This window comes from Triticum dicoccoides, chromosome 7B (genome assembly GCF_002162155.2).
Source record: "Triticum dicoccoides isolate Atlit2015 ecotype Zavitan chromosome 7B, WEW_v2.0, whole genome shotgun sequence".
NCBI classification, from domain to species: domain Eukaryota; kingdom Viridiplantae; phylum Streptophyta; class Magnoliopsida; order Poales; family Poaceae; genus Triticum; species Triticum dicoccoides.
The window spans coordinates 724,900,962-724,920,350 of NC_041393.1; the positions used below are offsets into that span (position 1 = coordinate 724,900,962).

The 19,389-nt window shown below is 50.2% G+C and overlaps 1 long non-coding RNA gene across 2 annotated transcripts; it reads right to left on the reverse strand.

Annotated features, from left to right (window-relative positions):
• Positions 1-375: 375 nt before the first annotated feature.
• Positions 376-3,352, reverse strand: LOC119341381. Of its 2 annotated transcripts, XR_005165063.1 has the most exons (5): positions 3,275-3,352; positions 2,896-2,999; positions 2,605-2,748; positions 1,333-1,468; positions 376-932 (listed from the first exon to the last, which is right to left on the reverse strand). It is a non-coding gene; the product is annotated as an uncharacterized LOC119341381 (long non-coding RNA). The 2 variants fall into 2 exon arrangements; XR_005165062.1 differs by having other exon boundaries at positions 1,333-2,748.
• Positions 3,353-19,389: the final 16,037 nt, after the last annotated feature.

Consider the following 19,389-nt stretch of genomic DNA (forward strand, 5'->3'; position numbering starts at 1 on the left):
AAAGAAAAAAACTTTCAAAACATGCACACAATTTGCACTGAAATTGCACTTTTTGAAATATGCAAAGAATAAGCATATAATAATGCATTTTCGCATTCTACTATAATTTACACATAGTGTAACTGCAATAATGTATTTCCTTTAAGAAGAACATTAAAAGAACTTACGCACAACTTTGCACCGAAATTGCACGTTATCGTAATATGTAAAAATAATCATATAATCATAAAATTTTGGCACATATTACTCCCTCCGTCCCGAAAAACATGTCGCGGGCGTAGTTCACTGGTAATTTTGCAAAAAAAACCCTCGTGGTTTGAAAAGCATTTCAAACAAGTCCCTCCGCCCCGTCGCCTGGGGCCGGCGCCGCCCAGCTGCGTGATTCGCCAGGGGCCGGCGAGCCCAGCTGAGCTCCTCCGCCGTAGCCAAGTACCTGCTCTCACCTTCACCAAGTACCTGCTCTCGCTGTCGTCGCCAATTACCTCCTCCGCCGCCGCAGCCCAGACCTGCACCGCCGCGGTCCCTCCCGCTGCCTGTGGGCTTCGCCGGAATCTCCTGCCGCGCGCGTCCCTCCTGGAACCCCCGCGCATCTTCCTCAAGCTCGCGTGCGTCCTCCATCGTGCTCCCGCGCATCCTGCTGGAGCTCCCACGCGTGCGCCGCCGCGATCCCCTACCGGCGTCGCCGGAGCCTGCCTCCACGATCCAGTGGAATGGGAGCTCGTGCGTGTGATCCTCGATCTCCCGCGCGTCTTCCTCAATCTCCCGCGCAAGATCGTGCTGCTCCTTCTCCCCTGCCCGCGCGCCCGTGTGGCTGCTTGTCCCCTGCCGCCGGTGGAGCTCCTTTGCCTGTACAGCTGCTGCTCATCTACCCGTACTGCTGCTGCTCGTCTACCCGTACTGCTGCTGCTCGTCTGCCCGTGCTGCCGCCAGAGCTACATTCATCAGGAAGAAGGTACTGTAAGGATTTGCTCCATGAGTTAACTGAAAAAATCAGTAGATATTCAGTCAGTCAATGTTAACTGAAGAACTTTGTCTTCTTTTCTCCATGAGTTTCCCTAGCCATCAATCTTTCTGCTCTCTATAGAATGGTGAACACCTCCCCTTTTCCTAGCATTTAAAAAGAAAATGATCACCTAGTCTAGTCTGTGATGTGAAAAATGGAGGGGCATCAACCTACACCTGTCTGACGATGCATGTTTTGGGGTTCACATATCATACAAATTCAGAGATAAAAACAAATCCTGCTCAGATCAATATCACCTTCCCAATATTCAGTCAATATTCAGTCAACCTACACCTGTCTGACGATGCATGTTTTATGATGATGCTCACCTAAATAAAGGAAGAGGAAAACGTGGGACTGCATATAATATACAGCGCCATAGCAACGATTTCAATCCGCCTTCCGTCCGTCCGGTCGAGGTCTCGGAGCCGGCGGCGAATTCAACACCAGTTTTTTGCTGTGAACCTTGCACAAGGAAACAACCAGTCAATCTCCACTACTTGTACTCAGCTGATAAGTAAATAACCAACTTTTATTACAATTGGAAACAGATCAGATCAGAGTGTGGTACTACTTCACTGCTGAAACTGTAGGTGTATCTATCTTCAGAAATGTGGGGTGTCTTTCAGATGAAAAAAGATGCTCCATCCATCCAGTGGAACAAGATTGTTTTACAGCATCAGGAGGAAGAGTTGAGCCCATCACAGACCACATACTCCAAATTAATTAATCTACTCCAGTTTGCACTGAGAGCAATAATCTGAGAGGCAACTTGTCGAGCAACCACAACAATCAAAATAAAGAATAAACCAACATCTTCTCCCGGTAGAAACAAGGCAACATCTAATCTAAATTCAGTAAAATGAAGACTGAGTTTGGGTGGATTAGAGTAAACCAATATTTCCAGGTAAAAAAATCCCCTGTTCAACAAGTACAGCCTATGTGCATGCATGCATGCCATGTCTTCTCTAGTTAGCACACAGAATGAAATATACCCAAGGACCATGGTAGCCAGGCTTTTAAATCAAAAAAGGCTATTGCTACCTGAAAGGATGATTGCAATAGTCTAGGATAACTGCATAGTCTTCTTGGAGTACCAGGGGCCAAGAGTAATTACCAGGGGTCAAGAGAAACAAATAGCAACCATGGGAAGAAATCTACTGAATTCTTGTAAAAATGTCTACTGAATTTGCTTGTTTGTGTGGAGTAATTTACAAGCAGGTCTAGAAAAATGCACTTGTTTGTGTGGAGTAATTTACAAGCAGGTCTAGAAATACGCCTTTCTCTAACATCACATTGCTAGCATAGATTACTCAACATCCACTGCCATTTAAAAAAAACTTTACATGGAAGAAAATGAAAGGGGTTCAAAGTCTGCAGAGAAATTTGGCATTCGAGGACATCTTCAAGTCAGAACAGAAGTAATGTACTGAAGTTCAGTCAATCTAAGGATAGAAATTAACTGTAAGTCAATCTCAGGATAGCCTGCAAATATGTGTACACATACTCCTGCTTGAACAGCAACAGCACCACAGTGGCCTGTTTCAAAATTTCACTAATGGATAGAATTTTTTTTTACTGCAAAAGAAGCACAAGCTTACTGGATCTCTATAGGAAAGTATCTGCTCAGGGAGCAACATGAGGTCAACATCTTCCCCTTTGCTAGCATATTGCTCACCATATCTCTTAGTGTCTAGTTGACCATCTTCATAATCAGGAGCACCAGTAAGAAAAGAATTACCCTGCTGTTTTTATTTAAGAATAAACAGTTGGTAGTTAGACATAAAAACATCAAGTACAAAAGCCTTTGCAAAATACACTATCCTTACAAACATAATTCCCTTCCTGAGAAGAAGCATTTAAAAATTGTAGAAAGAGACGTGTTAACTTACCCTAAGCAAAAGTATAACCATACTCTAAACTCAAGCACTGTCAAAATTAGAGAAGACATGGCTGTTCCAAAACCACGCCCACCAAGAAAAACTGTATCTGCTTCCTGCCCAGAAGCAGTTTGTAGAGTACTGTCAAAATTTAGAATGGTGACTGATTTTTTCAGTAAAGTTCATATGGGAAGCAGTTTTGATTCTAACACAATTACTGATGGAGTAGACATGAATAAGAACTCTGTCTAGACATCCAGTTTTGTCATAAATAAGAACTCTGCCTAGACATGAATAAGAACTCTGTCTAGCATGGCCATTGACATGTTGATGGCACTTTCTTTGACAACTGAATTTTGACGGTAGTAAAAATGAAAAATTCAGACTTTACCCAATGCAGACTTGCAGAGCACTTGTGCACGAGTCTGATGAGCATGAGGAGGAGCCGTCATCGTCGATGGGCTAGACCTGCAGAGCCACAATATAATCCATGATTCAGTACTGCGCAACAATGAGCAAATCTTATTGAACTTTGAGACAGTACTAATTTCAGAGTCAGAGTTCACGGGTGAATTTTGAGACAGTACAAATCTTACTAAAATGTTGGATTTGGGTCGCCTATGTGTACAACTCCATCAGTAAAAATCATCAGGACAAAGAAAGAAGGAAGATAACAAAATAGAGCAAGCCACGGGAGGGGAGGGGAGGGAGGAGGGCGGACCGGAAGAGGGAAGAGCGGCCGGACTTGTGGACGAGCCCGTTGGAGCGGGAGCTGCTGGGCGACAAGGGCAAGCTCCTCCTCGGCCACAATCCGGTCCCCAAGAAGAGGGGGGAGGGAGCGTGCTGCGGCATAGCCACGACCGACGGCTTTGGGTTGGGCGGGAGCGGCTGCTCCAGGGAGGGAGTCGCAGCTGAGCGAGAGGGGATGGTCCGGGGAGGCAGGCGGCGTCGCGGAGAGCAGATCGACGACGGGAAGGGACAGCTCCAGCTTGCAAAGCTCGGGGAAGGCCGCCGCCGTCGGAGAGCAGATCGAGAACAAAAATCAAGCTTTCTCCTTCCCGTGGTTCACCATGGGGAACGAGCAAGGGAACAAAGAGAGGGAAGCAACGAGGTGGAGGTGTGGGGCGAGGCAGCTCCGGCGACGCGCAGGGGAGCCGAGCAGGGGAGCTCCAGCGCGGGGGGAGCCGAGAGGGAGGGCTCCGGCGCGCAGGGGAGACGAGTGAGGCTGCGAGGAAGACAACCAGGGACTGTGGGTTGTATCGGGAATTCGCAGAGGGGTTTTTCGCAAAAATGTCACTGCGACATGTTTTTCGGGACGGAGGGAGTATATAGTATTTGTTTATATATAATTAAACTAAGCAAAAACCCACAAAAAAAATAACCAATAAAGGAAAGAAAAAGGAAAAAGTAAAACGCATAGAAACCAAAAACATAAATAAAAAAATGAAGCAAAAATACCCATAAAAGAAAGAATTAAATTTCCCAAGGAAGAATGAATGAGCGACAATGGTATTACCTTTTAAGAACAAAACAATGGGAAAAAGAATCTAAAACAAACATTGACTAAATTAATGGGCTGTTAGAGTTTGAGTAGTACTTCATGTAATCTCAACTATATCTCTCTCCCTCTCCCATATCTATTCCTTCTTGTAATCAAACAGGGTTCTTAATCCTTCTCTTGTACCTCACGGCAAGATATTTTGCCAACATATAAAAAAAATAGTCGCGGCTCTCCTCTAGGAGAGTAGGAATGTTTTCGCCAATCTAATATGGTATATGATGGGGTTATGTACCTAGGATAGGGTCATGGACCTGATCCAAGTAACTTACCCCAGGACATCCTTAGAAGAGGTCACCTTCCAGTCGACCAACGAGGATTCACTCGACTGGCCTGAAGGACTCGACCATGAAGACTCACTCGACCACCAGGAGGTCAAGAGGCACTCTGCACTGCAACGGCCTGTAATCAAGTAGACTTTATGATAGTAAAGGCACTTTATGTGGGGCGTTACCAGTAACGCCCCAGACTTAACTCACCTTAAACCCTCTCCTGCGTGGGCTGGCTAGGGTCCTGGCGCACTCTATATAAGCCACCCTCCTCCACAGGCAGAGGGGTTCGGCACCTTGTAATTCATACATTCATAATCCACTCGACCGCCTCCGGGCTCCGAGACGTAGGGTTGTTACTTCTTCCGAGAAGGGCCTGAACTCGTACATCCTTTGTGCTTACAACCTCTCCATAGCTAGGACCTTGCCTCTCCATACCTACCCCCCACTCTACTGTCAGGCTTAGAACCACGACAGTTGGCGCCCACCGTGGGGCCGGTGTTTTAGCGATTTAGTGGAGAAGTTGCGATTCTTCCGAGTACTCTCATCATGGTGTCTGCTGGAGTTTTGGTCAAGGGTCAAGAGATCCGCCTCGGCACTCTCACCTTCATCGCCGACGACTCCGCATGGCTCCAGGAGGCTCCACTCGACGTAGACGCGCTCCCCGTCCGCGGTGCGACGCATTTTCGCGCATGTGTCCGCGGCGTTCTGCTGCGGCAACCGTCGACCCAGTATCGGTCGGCTCCTCCATCGTCCACCCTCCCGGTCTCCCGCCAGCGCAAGCGCTCAGGCCGGTCGAGGCTTCAGCGATGGGTGAGTCACGCGGTGGCTCGCCAATCGGCCACTACACAAGTTGCGGCAATCGAGCCCAACGAATCTCTCTACGGCTTGTTCGATCAGTCGACTGGCTCCGGAGAGACTGCATCCGAGTGCGGAAGCAGTGATCCAGCGGCGGAAATCTTGATGGTCGACGGGCCCCACAGCCCTCCTGGCTTCGCCCGTGGTGGTGGAGCAGGTGACAGCGGCGACCCTGCACGAGACTACGAAGAGTACCAGCCCGAGCCACTCGACTCTCTGCAAAGAGAAGAGCTTCGCCGCAGGAACGAGGATCCCCTGCGTATTCCCATCGCAGGGGAAACCCCCGAGGCTCGTGCCTTGGAGGAGGCGCGTCTGGCCAATTTGGCCGAGCGCACTCGACTGGAGAACCTTCAGCGAGCACTCGACGAGCGCGCGCGGCAACGAGTTCCCGACACCAGTCGACGTCAACTCTTCCCGCCGACTCAGGTATATCGAACCCCAATTCAGAATTTAGCAGCTGCGACCCGTATAGCAGAGTCCATTCAGCCTTCGCAGTCGGAAGCTGGCAGAGGTTTGCTGCAGATCAGGGATCTGCTCCGGGCAGCAGAAGATCAGAATTCAGCCGTGTCTCAGTCGCGCAACAGAATTCACAGTCGATCTGTCACTGTGAATACGGTTCAGTCGGCTCACAGCCCCAGATCGCCTCCACGGCGCGAAGGGCGTGAGAATCGGCGAGATCAATATGGCGACAGACTCGACCGAGATGATAGGCGTCGAGTGCCCTATTCCCCTCCGAGGGGTGGGTCTTACGCTCCTCGGCAGCCAGATGATAGGCGTCAGTACAGTACAGGGCGTAGGGTTCCAGTTGACCCCAGAGAGCCAGGCTTCGACGCGCGATCCATTATCGTGCAAGGGTTGGTCGACCGGAACAGAGCCCATCGAGGCGCACTCGACAGAGATGTACCCACGAGCAGTCGAGTACATGTTTCTGGTCCTGAATGTTTCAGCAGAGCTATCAGAGCCGCAGTTATCCCCCCCAATTTCAGGTTGGCAACAGGAGTCAGCAAGTTCACTGGTGAGTCTAAGCCTGAAACTTGGCTTGAAGACTACCGAGTGGCAGTTCAGATCGGTGGTGGGAACGACGAGGTGGCCATGAAGCATTTACCCCTCATGTTGGAAGGTTCTGCCAGGGCATGGTTGACTCAATTACCTCCTAGCAGCATTTACACTTGGGAAGATCTGTCCCGAGTGTTCGTCAGAATGTTTGAAGGGACTTGCAAGCGACCAGCGGGATTGACAGAGTTGCAAGTCTGCGTGCAGAAAACTAATGAGACTCTCAGAGAGTATATTCAGAGGTGGATCACTTTGCACCACACTGTGGAAAATGTCTCTGATCATCAGGCAGTATGCGCCTTCAAAGACGGCGTCAAGAACAGAGAACTGAGTTTGAAATTTGGTCGAACCGGTGACATGACCTTGAGTCGGATGATGGAGATTGCTACCAAGTACGCCAACGGCGAAGAAGAAAACCGACTCCGAAGCGGCAAGCACAAGCCGAGTCAGTCGGAAAAAGGAAACACCAGTCGGAAACAGAAGCGGAAGGCTGAACCGGCAGCTCCTGGAGAGGCCCTGGCCGTGACTCAAGGAAAGTTTAAGGGGAAACCAAAAGGATCCTGGAACCCCAAGAAGGTAAAGGATAAAGAAGGGAACGACGTGATGGATATGCCGTGTCACATTCACACGAAGAAAGATGAAGAGGGGAATATCATTTACCCAAAGCACACCACTCGCCAATGTCGACTCCTGATCCAGCAGTTTCAGGGAAAACAGTCTAAGGACAAGGAGAAGGAGTCGGACAAGGCCGAAGACAAAGAGGACAGTGAGGGAGGATATCCGCATATCAACTCCACTCTGATGATCTTTGCAGATGTGGAAAGCAGAAGTCGACTGAAAGTGATTAACCGAGAGGTGAACATGGTTGCCCCAGCAAAGGCAAATTATCTGAAGTGGTCTCAAACACCCATCACATTCGACCAATCTGATCACCCGACTCATATTGCCACCCCCGGGAGGCAAGCTTTGGTGGTCGATCCAGTTGTCGAAGGCACTCGACTGACAAAGGTGCTGATGGATGGTGGAATTGGGCTGAACTTATTGTATGCAGACACATTGAAAGGTATGGGCATTCCGATGTCCCGACTGAGCACTAGTAACATGAGCTTCCATGGAGTTATACCAGGGAAGAAGGCCGAGTCACTCGGCCAGATAGCTTTGGACGTAGTGTTTGGTGATTCGAAGCATTTTCGCAAAGAAAAGTTGACGTTTGAGGTCGTGGATTTTCAAAGTGCATATCATGCCATTTTGGGGAGACCAGCCTATGCATGGTTCATGGCTCGACCATGTTACGTGTACCTCAAATTGAAGATGCCCGGTCCCAAAGGTGTGATCACTGTCACCGGTGATAGGAAAAAGGCAGAGGAGTGCTTTCAGAAGGGCTCCAAGATTGCCGATTCCCAAGTGATAGCGGTCGAGTTCGAAGAATACAAGCAAAACGCAGATCCGAGTGACTTGCTGCGATCCAAGAAGCCCGCCATAGAGTCTGCATTCCAGTCGTCCGGTGAGACGAAGCCTGTTCACATTCACCCGACCGACCCCGAAGCAGCTCCGACCCGCATCTCCACAACACTCGACCCAAAATAGGAAGAAGCGCTCATCCAGTTCCTCCGTGAGAACTGGGACATTTTTGCATGGAAGCCCGCTGACATGCCAGGTGTTCCCAGGGGACTGGCTGAGCATCGCCTAAGAGTCGACTCGTCTGCAAAACCAGTCAAAGAGCATCTTCGGCAGTCCGCCGTCCAGAAGAGAAAGGCCATCGGTGAAGAAGTGGCTCGACTGTTGGCGGCAGGATTTATCCGAGAGATATACCACTCCGAGTGGCTCGCTAATGTCGTCATGGTTCCTAAGAAGGACAAGTCGCTCCGAATGTGCATTGATTTCAAGCACATCAACCGGGCCTGCCCGAAAGATCACTTTCCTCTCCCTCGCATAGATCAAATTGTTGACTCGACCGCGGGATGCGAGAGGTTGTCTTTTTTAGATGCTTACTCCGGGTACCATCAGATCCGTCTGTACGGGCCCGATGAGGTAAAAACAGCTTTCATCACTCCATTCGGGTGCTTCTGCTATATCACCATGCCATTCGGCCTCAAGAATGCCGGAGCCACATTTATGCGAATGATTCAGAAGTGTCTACTCACCCAAATCAGTCGGAATGTGGAAGCTTATATGGATGATATTGTTGTCAAGTCACGAAAAGGTTCCGACCTGCTCGCTGACCTCGCCGAAACATTTGCCAACCTCAGAAGGTATGATATCAAGCTCAATCCATCAAAGTGCACATTTGGAGTTCCTGGTGGCAAGTTACTCGGTTTTCTCGTTTCTGAACGGGGAATCGACGCTAACCCAGAGAAGATTGGCACTGTTCTCCGAATGAAACGCCCTGTGCGAGTGCACGATGTCCAGAAGCTTACCGGATGCTTGGCCGCATTAAGTCGATTCATCTCACGACTCGGTGAAAAGGCACTGCCTCTTTACCGACTGATGAAGAAGGCTGACAAGTTCGAGTGGACTCCAGAAGCTGATGCAGCGTTTGCCGAGCTAAAAGCTCTGCTCTCCACCCAGCCGGTGCTTGCTGCTCCAATCAGCAAAGAGCCTCTGTTGCTCTACATCGCAGCCACAGGACAAGTCGTCAGTACTGTGCTAACGGTCGAGCGGGAAGAAGAAGGAAAAGCTCTCAAAGTTCAGCGCCCAGTGTATTATTTGTCTGAAGTCTTGACTCCATCCAAGCAGAGATATCCTCATTATCAGAAGCTTGTGTATGGAATATACATGACCACAAAGAAGGTTGCTCATTATTTCTCTGACCATTCCATCACAGTCGTCAGCGACGCTCCACTATCAGAGATTTTGCACAACAGAGATGCAACTAGTCGAGTGGCCAAATGGGCGATTGAACTTCTTCCCCTTGATATCAAGTTTGAGGCAAAGAAAGCCATTAAGTCCCAGGCGATAGCAGATTTCCTCGCCGAGTGGATTGAACAACAGCAGCCGACTGAAGTTCACTCGGAGCATTGGACCATGTTTTTTGATGGCTCTAAGATGTTGAATGGTTCCGGTGCTGGGGTTGTCCTGGTTTCCCCTAGAGGAGATAAGCTCAGATATGTGCTCCAGATTCACTTTGATTCCTCCAACAATGAGGCAGAATATGAGGCCCTCCTATATGGGTTGCGCATGGCCATTTCACTCGGCGTCCGTCGCCTAATGGTCTATGGCGACTCGGATTTAGTGGTCAATCAGGTGATGAAAGAGTGGGATGTGAGAAGCCCAGCCATGACTGGATACTGCAGTGCAGTGAGGAAGCTGGAGAAGAAGTTCGAGGGGTTGGAGCTCCATCATATACCCCGACTGAAAAATCAAGCAGCTGATGATCTAGCAAAGATAGGTTCCAAGAGAGAAGCCATTCCGAGTGGTGTGTTCTTGGAGCATATACACACTCCGTCAGTCAAAGAAGATCCTTTCACCGAAGAAACTCCGCAGCCCAAGAGCGCCACAGATCCGACTGAAGTTGAAGTCCCAGCGGTGGTCGACTTGATCATGGAGGTTTTGGTGGTCATTCCCGACTGGACGATTCCGTATGTCGCATATATCTTGAGGAAAGAGCTTCCGGAGGATGAGGAAGAGGCTCGACAGATCGTCCGTCGATCTAAGGCCTTTACCGTAATCAAAGGACAATTATACAAAGAAAGCGCGACTGGAGTCGGTCAGAAGTGCATAACACCAGAAGAAGGTCGACTCATCCTCAATGATATTCACTCGGGGACCTGTGGTCATCATGCGTCCTCTCGGACCATCGTGGCCAAAGCATACCGAGCCGGATTTTACTGGCCCAAGGCGAATGAGATGGCAAAGGAGATAGTGGATAAGTGCGAGGGATGTCAGTTCTACTCGAATATGTCGCACAAGCCTGCGTCAGCTTTGAAGACCATCCCACTCGTCTGGCCTTTTGCAGTTTGGGGGCTGGACATGGTCGGCCCTTTGAGAACAGGACGAAGTGGCTTCACGCATGTACTGGTGGCAGTCGACAAATTCACCAAGTGGATCGAGGCTAAACCAATCAAGAGCCTTGACACCGGTACTGCTGTTAGCTTCATCAGGGAACTAATATTCAGATATGGAGTCCCGCACAGCATCATTACGGATAATGGGTCAAACTTTGACTCAGAGGAATTCAGAACCTTCTGCAACTCCCAGGGCACACGAGTCGACTACGCATCAGTCGCTCATCCGCAGTCGAATGGACAAGCAGAGCGAGCTAATGGACTAATTCTTAAGGGATTGAAGCCTCGATTGATGCGTGATCTCAAACACGCAGCTGGAGCTTGGGTCGACGAACTTCCCTCAGTTCTTTGGGGACTGCGGACCACACCTAATCAGTCGACCGGAAGAACTCCATTCTTCTTGGTCTACGGAGCTGAAGCAGTCTTGCCGAGTGATCTTCTCCACAATGCTCCTCGAATTGAAATCTACAACGAAGCAGAAGCTGAACAAGCGCGGCAGGACGCAGTCGACCTTTTAGAGGAAGAAAGGGAGATGGCTCTGATCCGTTCGACCATCTACCAACAAGATTTGCGCCGTTTCCACGCCAGAAATGTGAGAGGTCGAGCCTTCCAGGAAGGGGATTTGGTTCTCCGAGTGGATCAGCACAAACCACACAAGCTTGCTCCTTCTTGGGAAGGCCCCTTCATCGTCACCAAGGTCCTCCACAACGGGGCGTACCGTCTTTACAACGTCGAGCATAATATCGACGAACCCCGAGCTTGGAACGCGGAGCTACTCCGCCCATTCTACACTTAAGTTTATCACTCGGATGAGTTTCAATAAAGTACTTCTGTAGTTCATGGACCTCAAAATAATAGTGTCAAAGTTCCTCCATAATTTCTGTCACTTTTTATTTTTGTCCAATAAAATTCCCCCTCAGTGGGTGACTTAGCCGCGAATCCGTTTCGCCTAAGTTTGTAAAAATCCTACCGAGTGGTGAGCCAGACTCCCACTCGGAGGCTTAGCTGCGAATCCGTTTCGCCTAAGTTATAAAAATCCTACCGAGTGGTAAGCCAGCCTTCCACTCGGAGGCTTAGCTGCAGTCCAAGGACTCGCCTAAGTTTATCAAAATCCTACCGAGTGGTAAGCCAGACTTTCACTCGGAGGCTTAGCTGCAGCCCTGTGCTCGCCTAAGTTATAAAAATCCTACCGAGTGAAGAGCAACCCTCTCGCTCGGGGGCTTAGCTGCAGTCCAAGCACTCGCCTAAGTTTATCAAAATCCTACCGAGTGGTAAGCCAGACTTTCACTCGGAGGCTTAGCTGCAGCCGTGTGCTCGCCTAAGTTGTAAAAATCCTACCGAGTGAAGAGCAACCCTCTCACTCGGGGGCTTAGCTGCAGTCCAAGCACTCGCCTAAGTTGTGAAAATCCTACCGAGTGAAGAGCAACCCTCTCACTCGGGGGCTTAGCTGCAGCCCTGTGCTCGCCTAAGTTACAAAAATCCTACCGAGTGAAGAGCAACCCTCTCACTCGGGGGCTTAGCTGCAGTCCAAGCGCTCGCCTAAGGTATAAAAACCCTGCCAAGTGGAGAGCAACCCTCTCATTCGGAGGGCTTAGCTGCAGCCCAGTGCTCGTCTAAGTGGACTAAAGAATAAGTCGATTGCAGCACAGGCACCTTGCTTTGAACCTGCAAAAGACATTCTGAGCCGAAGGCAATCGTATTCAAGCACCAAATCCAAGTTTGAATCGACATCTAAAGGAACCGAAAGTGCTCAGGCGTCAAGCCTGTTAAGGTTTGTCGGTTACAATTTCACTCGGCATACCGAGGCAAATTTAAAGCGTCGAGCCAGAAGAGGTTTTTTACCCCTCCTGTGGAGGGCTGGAAGGTGCAACAAATTCATCAAGGTCAATCCCGTCGGCGATCCGAGTGGCAGCTGCAAGGAAAGTTTCCATAAAGGATCTGAAGTCGTGCTTCTTGGTATTGGCCACCCGAAGGGCCGCCAGCTTCTCTTCTCGCGCATCTTTGCAGTGGACTCGGGCCAGACACAGAGCGACATCTGCACCACACCGAGCCGAGGACTTCTTCCACTCCTGCACTCGACCAGGGATCGTGTTCAAGCGGGCCATCAGCGACTCAAGGTCATTCTGAAGTGTCTCCTCAGGCCAGAGCATCGAGTCGATGCGAGATGTGGCGGCCTTCAGCCTTGCGAGATAGTCCACGACAGCTGCAACACGAGACTCCAGTCGGAAAACATCCATGGCAACTTCGTCGTTCACCGGAGAATTGACGGGGTCAAGGTTTGGCTCCAGTCGGCTGGTTTCTTCTTCAAAGTTTTGACAAAATTCTGCAAGGGTGATCACTAAGTCAAGGAGATAGTCGAATGGAAAAAGCCACAATTGGAAATATTTGCCAAACATGGAGGTCTACCTTCAAGCATAAGGAACAACTTCTTGGCAAGGCCACTCAGGAAGGCCTCCAGTTCAGTTTTCTTCTCAGTCAATTTGCTGACTTGGTCGGTCAGGGCAACTTTGTCAGTTTTCAGTCGACTGACCTCCTTGTTGGCAATCCCAAGAGCAGCTTTCAGATTGGTATTGTCTTGTTCGAGCTTGGTGACTGAAGCTAACTTCTCGTCAGCAAGCTTGATCTTCTCAGCTAGCTCAAGGTCTTTCTTCTGCTGAGCCTCCCTTACCTTACCTGCAAGTTACAGCAAGATCAGATTCTGAAACAAGCAAGGGGAAAAGCAGTCGTCAGAGTCTCACCAAACATACCTTCGGTCTCCTCCTTTGCCTTTGTCAATTTCTCCTGAACCAGCTTCAAGCTCAACTCGACTTGAGTATGTTTTTGTTCCAGCTCTGAGTAGCGAGCCACAAGATCACAAGAGTTCTGCGAAGAACCAATCGACTAAATGTCAAAAATAATTCACTTCCGAGTGAAAAGGGAAAAACACACGTTTCTAAGACTACAGCCGAATACAAGCATTCGACCGTAGTCTCGGGGACTACACCCAGTGGGTGCACTCAGCGTGCCCCCACTAATCCTGTTGAAGACAAAGTCGACCAGTCGACCTCAAAAAAAATGCATTCTCTAAGACTGTGATCAACTGCAAGCAGTCGACCACAGTCTCGGGGACTACACCCAGTGGGTGCACTCAGCGTGCCCCCACCGGTTTGTGAAATCCAGTCGACCAGTCGACTGACGGAAAGATTGACATCATAAAGCCTAAGGCCGACTGCAAGCAGTCGACCTTAGCCTTGGGGACTACACCCAGCGGGTGCACTCAGCGTGCCCCCGCTAACACGGAGTTTATTCGACACACCCAGTGGGTGACTGCTATAAATTCCAGAAAAGAAAAGTTTTTGGTAGCATATCCAACAGAACAAACAGCGGTCGACTGACCTGGACATTGCTTTGGAGGGCAGAGCTGGCGTCATAAGCTGCCTGGCTCGCGTCTCGGATGGTCTTCAGCTGCTCTATCATGAGTCCCGCCTGGCGTATTGCCTCCTTCGCTGAGCCAGCTTGGTCCTCTGGGATGTGGTGCGTCGTAAAGAGGGAGGGCTGCTGAGCACTCGTCAGTGGATTTGCGAAGGACACCGTGTGTCGAGTGGTGTTCCCTTCCTCCACAGTCAGAATCTCAGGCGCCGTCACATCCTGAGGTACCTTACTGGCGGACGCTTTCCGACTCCTCCTGCGTGTCAGTGGTTCTTCATCCTCGTCGTCGTCAGGGAGATTGATAACAGTGTTGGGTGGAGCTGCGAAGAAGAGTCAGGATCAGAGGTCGCGAGTCAGTCGACTAAAAACGGTGTTAAGAATACAGTACCTGGGTTCGAAGTTGCCGCATCCTCCATCTCGTGGTCATCGGCCCGGGCCGAGGTCTCAGAAGTAGCAGCACTGCAACTCCAAAGGATCAGTCGACTAACTTCAGCGTCGACCAGAAATGAAGTTCACACAGAATAAAAAAATATGAGCAGCACGGTTACCCTGATATGGTAGGGATGGACACCTTCATCTTCGGCAAGAGTTTGATCGGCTTCGACGAGGCCGCCCTGGGCTGCTTCGGCGCCTTTTCAGTCGGCGCTGGAGAGGTGGTCCTAGGGCGCTTGGTCGACTGCGTCGCAACCCCCTTGCCACGTTCAGTCGAAGGGTCGTGGACGAGCTTCGACCGCCTTTCCGAGCGCGGTGGCACGACCTCCTCCTCCTCCTCTTCCTCGTCCTCGACGTCGTCTTCATCACCGACATCATCATCATCGTCGTCATCGTCCTCTGCGACATCCGAGTCCCATTCCTCCTCTTCCTGGCTCTCGCCTCCGCTCGCCTCGCCCTCCTCAGTCGAAGCTTGTGCCCCATGGGGCATCGAGTACAGCTCGGTGAGGGCCTAACAAATGCCCAGACAAGAATCAGTCGACCAGTCGGCAGGATTAACAGAAATGAATACGATGAGGGCGCAGTGGAGAGCAGAGCAAGTGTACCTTGTTTGAGTCGCTGTTGTGGTCGAGTGGAGGAACCCTTCTGGCTCCGCGCGGGTTGTCCTTATTTCCGGTGACGGCCGCCATCCATCTTTCCAGAGTGACATCGTCGACTGCTTCTGGATGGACTCTGGTCTCGTCTTCGGTCCCACAGTACAACCACATGTAGTGGCTCCGGAACTGGAGAGGCTGGATGCGACGCCTGAGGAAAACCTCCAAGAGGTCCATGCCTGTCACTCCCTCCCGAACCAACTGCACCACGCGCTCCATCAACATCTTCACGTCGGCTCTCTTCTCCGGAATCAGCTTCAGAGGGGAAGGCTTGCTCACTCGGTCCATGGTGAACGGAGGGAGTCCACTCGACTGCCCTGGCGTCGACTGGACCTGGCAGTAGAACCAAGTCGACTGCCAGCCTCTAACGGACTCGGGAAAGGTCATGGGCGGGAAGGTGCTCTTATTCCTCACCTGAATCCCCAGGCCCCCGCACATTTGGACGACTCGGGTTCTCTCATCACCGGGGCTCGCCTTCTTCACGGTCTGAGATCGACACGTGAATATATGTTTGAACAAACCCCAGTGCGGTCGACAGCCCAAGAAACCCTCACACATGGACACGAACGCAGCAAGATAGGCAATGGAGTTTGGGGTAAAGTGGTGGAGCTGCGCTCCGAAGAAGTTCAAAAAGCCACGAAAGAAAACACTCGGCGGCAAGGAAAACCCGCGATCAACATGGGTGGCCAAAAGCACACACTCACCCTCTTCTGGCTGGGGCTGCCACTCCTTCCCCGGAAGCCTCGCAGCTCCGTGGGGGATCAAGCCCTCGTTGGCCATGTCGAGGAGGTCTTTCTCCGTGATGGTCGACTGGATCCAGTCTCCTTGGACCCAGCCCTTCGGCAGGCGGGATCTGGACGAGGACCCTCCGCGGCTGGTAGATCTTCCTTTCGCCTTCTCCGATGCCGACGCCTTCTTTGCGCGCTCCAGCGCCGCCGTCTTCTCCTTGGCCATGGTCGCCGGCGAGATGCGCAAAGGGAAGTGGTGCGGGGGCGAGAACGAGCACGCTGAGCAGGGAGGAAGGAAGCAGAAGAATGCTAAGGCGCAGCACAGAAATCCTCGCCGGGCACATTTATAAGGTCCCTTCCGAGTGGATGACAGGTGGGCCCGGGCGATCTAATCATATCTGGAACAGTTATGCAGGCGGGATACGTGGCGAAAAAGGCGGCGCGGAGATCGAGGCGTCTATGCCCCGTCCCATCCGAACGCCGCGGTCCGCCCCGCTTCGCGCGCGCCCCAAAATTTCGCATCCCGCGGAATCCGCGAGCAACAAATCAGTCTGTCAGGCGCGGTGTTTCCGGCGATCCGTCGCTCGGAGATCGTCGAAGCCTGAAAGATCACTCGACGCAAAAACAGAATGGATCAAGTCGACTGAAGGCAAGTTGTTTCCTGTCGACAAAGGGATTCTTTGGTCCAGAACAGCGCACAACCGGAGCACAAAGATTAATCGGAAACGACATCAACTCCTTCTTCACTCGAAGCCTCGATCCATTCGGGGGCTAATGATGGGGTTATGTACCTAGGATAGGGTCATGGACCTGATCCAAGTAACTTACCCCAGGACATCCTTAGAAGAGGTCACCTTCCAGTCGACCAACGAGGATTCACTCGACTGGCCTGAAGGACTCGACCACGAAGACTCACTCGACCACCAGGAGGTCAAGAGGCACTCTGCACTGCAACGGCCTGTAATCAAGTAGACTTTATGATAGTAAAGGCACTTTATGTGGGGCGTTACCAGTAACGCCCCAGACTTAACTCACCTTAAACCCTCTCCTGCGTGGGCTGGCTAGGGTCCTGGCGCACTCTATATAAGCCACCCTCCTCCACAGGCAGAGGGGTTCGGCACCTTGTAATTCATAAATTCATAATCCACTCGACCGCCTCCGGGCTCCGAGACGTAGGGCTGTTACTTCTTCCGAGAAGGGCCTGAACTCGTACATCCTTTGTGCTTACAACCTCTCCATAGCTAGGACCTTGCCTCTCCATACCTACCCCCCACTCTACTGTCAGGCTTAGAACCACGACAGTATACAGGGCCTAGTCTCTTCCCGCATCTAGCGATCCCCTCATCCAGCGAAAACAGAAACCCAAAACCCAGTTATCGCCAGAAACCCAAATCCTATAGCTATGGCTAGTCCCAGCGCCATCGCCCTCAACCTCAGAGCTCCACCAACAGAGAAGCTCACGAGGGGAAATTTCCTTCACTGGAAAGCGCAGGTAATGCCAGCGTTGCGAGGTGCACAAGTAACCGGCCTCCTTGACGGCTCAGATGCCGCATGCCAAGAACGGTGGAGGTCGCGAAGGCAGACAAGACCACGACCATTGAGCCAAATCCTCTGTATGGACCGTGGCTGGCGAAAGATCAATAGGTTCTGAGCTGCCTGTTGAACTCTCTCACCCGTGAAATCCTGGTGCAGGTCATTGGTAAGGAGAGTACTCATGATCTATGGATTGCTCTTACCACACTATCTGCCGCGCAGTCCCAATCCCGGACAACAAATCAGAGAATTGCCATCTCCAACACCAAGAAGGGTAATATGTCAAGCAACTCCTTCATCGCCAAGATGAAGAGTCTCAGAGATGAGCTTGCAGCTGCCGGTCGTCCAGTGATCGATGGAGAGATGGTCGACTACATCCTCTCCGGCCTTGATCGGGACTATGATCCCATCGTTGCAGTAGTCGGCGCCATCAAAAACTCGATCACTGTTGATGATCTTTTCTCGCAGATTTCAGCATTCGATCAGAGGATGGAGATGTTGGGCGACGGACCATCAAGCTTCCGTTCGTTTGCAAATGCTATATATCATGGGCAGTACCGCAACAGAGGAGGTCGCGAGCGAGGGAACAGAGGGCACGGCCATGGCGATCATGCCTCTCCTTCTCCTGCTCGCGGAGGTGGAGGCGGCGGTTACCAGCAACACTAGCGACAACCTCCACAAGAACAACAACAGCAACATGATGGGGACTATCCAGAGTGCCAGGTTTGCTATAAATTTCATGCCGGAGGTTTAAGGGCCTGCTGGCATCGGTATGATGACGACCATGAAGAGAAGAAGAAGGGCAACCTCATTACCAACTCCTACGGGATTGATACAAATTGGTATGTAGATTCCGGCGCTACCGAGCACATCACGGGGGAACTCGACAAGTTGACAATGCGAGAAATGTACCACGGAGGTGACCAAGTTCACACGGCAAGTGGAATGGGTATGGAAATTTCTCATATTGGTAACTCAATTGTTAAAATCCCAAGAAAAATTTGCATGTTAATAATGTCTTACATGTTCCTCATGCATCAAAATATCTTGTCTCAGTTCATCGATTTACTCTTGATAACCAAGTTCTCATAATATTCTATCCTTATTCTTTTGTGGTTAAGGACTTGGCAACGACGAGAGTCATTCTTAGATGAAAGTGTGAGGGAGGCCTCTACCCACTCGTATCATTTGTTTCTTCATCATGGTCCAATAAACAAGCATGGAGTGTTACCAAACCGTCTTCGGAAAGTGGCATCGTCACTTGGGTGATCCTTCTTCAACTATTGTTTAGCATGTTCTTAGTAGAAATAAACTTCCTTATGAGTCTAGTGTTGAGTCAGTTTGTAATGCGTGTCAACAAGCTAAGAGTCATCAATTACCATATCCTATCTCTACCGGTGTATCTACTGCTCCTTTGCAACTTATTTTTTCAGATGTGTGGGGACCAGCCCCTACATCAGTTGGTAGATTCTCATACTATGTAAGCTTTATTGATGATTACAGTAAATTTACTTGGATTTATTTTCTAAAGAAAAGATCTGATGTATTCCAAGTCTTTATCAATTTCCAAAGTCTTGTTGAATGCCAGTTAAACTCCAAAATCCTTTCTATGCAAACAGACTGGGGTGGTGAGTATGAAAAACTCAATTCCTTTTTTCTAAAAAATTGGAATTTCACATCATGTCTCCTGTCCACATGCTCACCAACAGAATGGCTCTGCTCAACGAAAACACCATCATGTTGTTGAAGTAGGACTTGCATTGTTAGCTCATGCATCTATGCCTCTTAAATTTTGGGATGAAGCTTTTCTTACTACCACATATCTTATTAATATTCGTCCTAGCAAAGTCATCGAATTTGAGATTTCTATCACACACCTTTTTGGTGTCACTCCATATTACAAATCTCTTCGTATTTTTGGTTGGGCTTGTTGTCCAAATATTAGACCTTATAATACACGCAAACTTGCATTTCGTTCAAAAAAAATGTGTCTTTTTAGGATACAGTCTG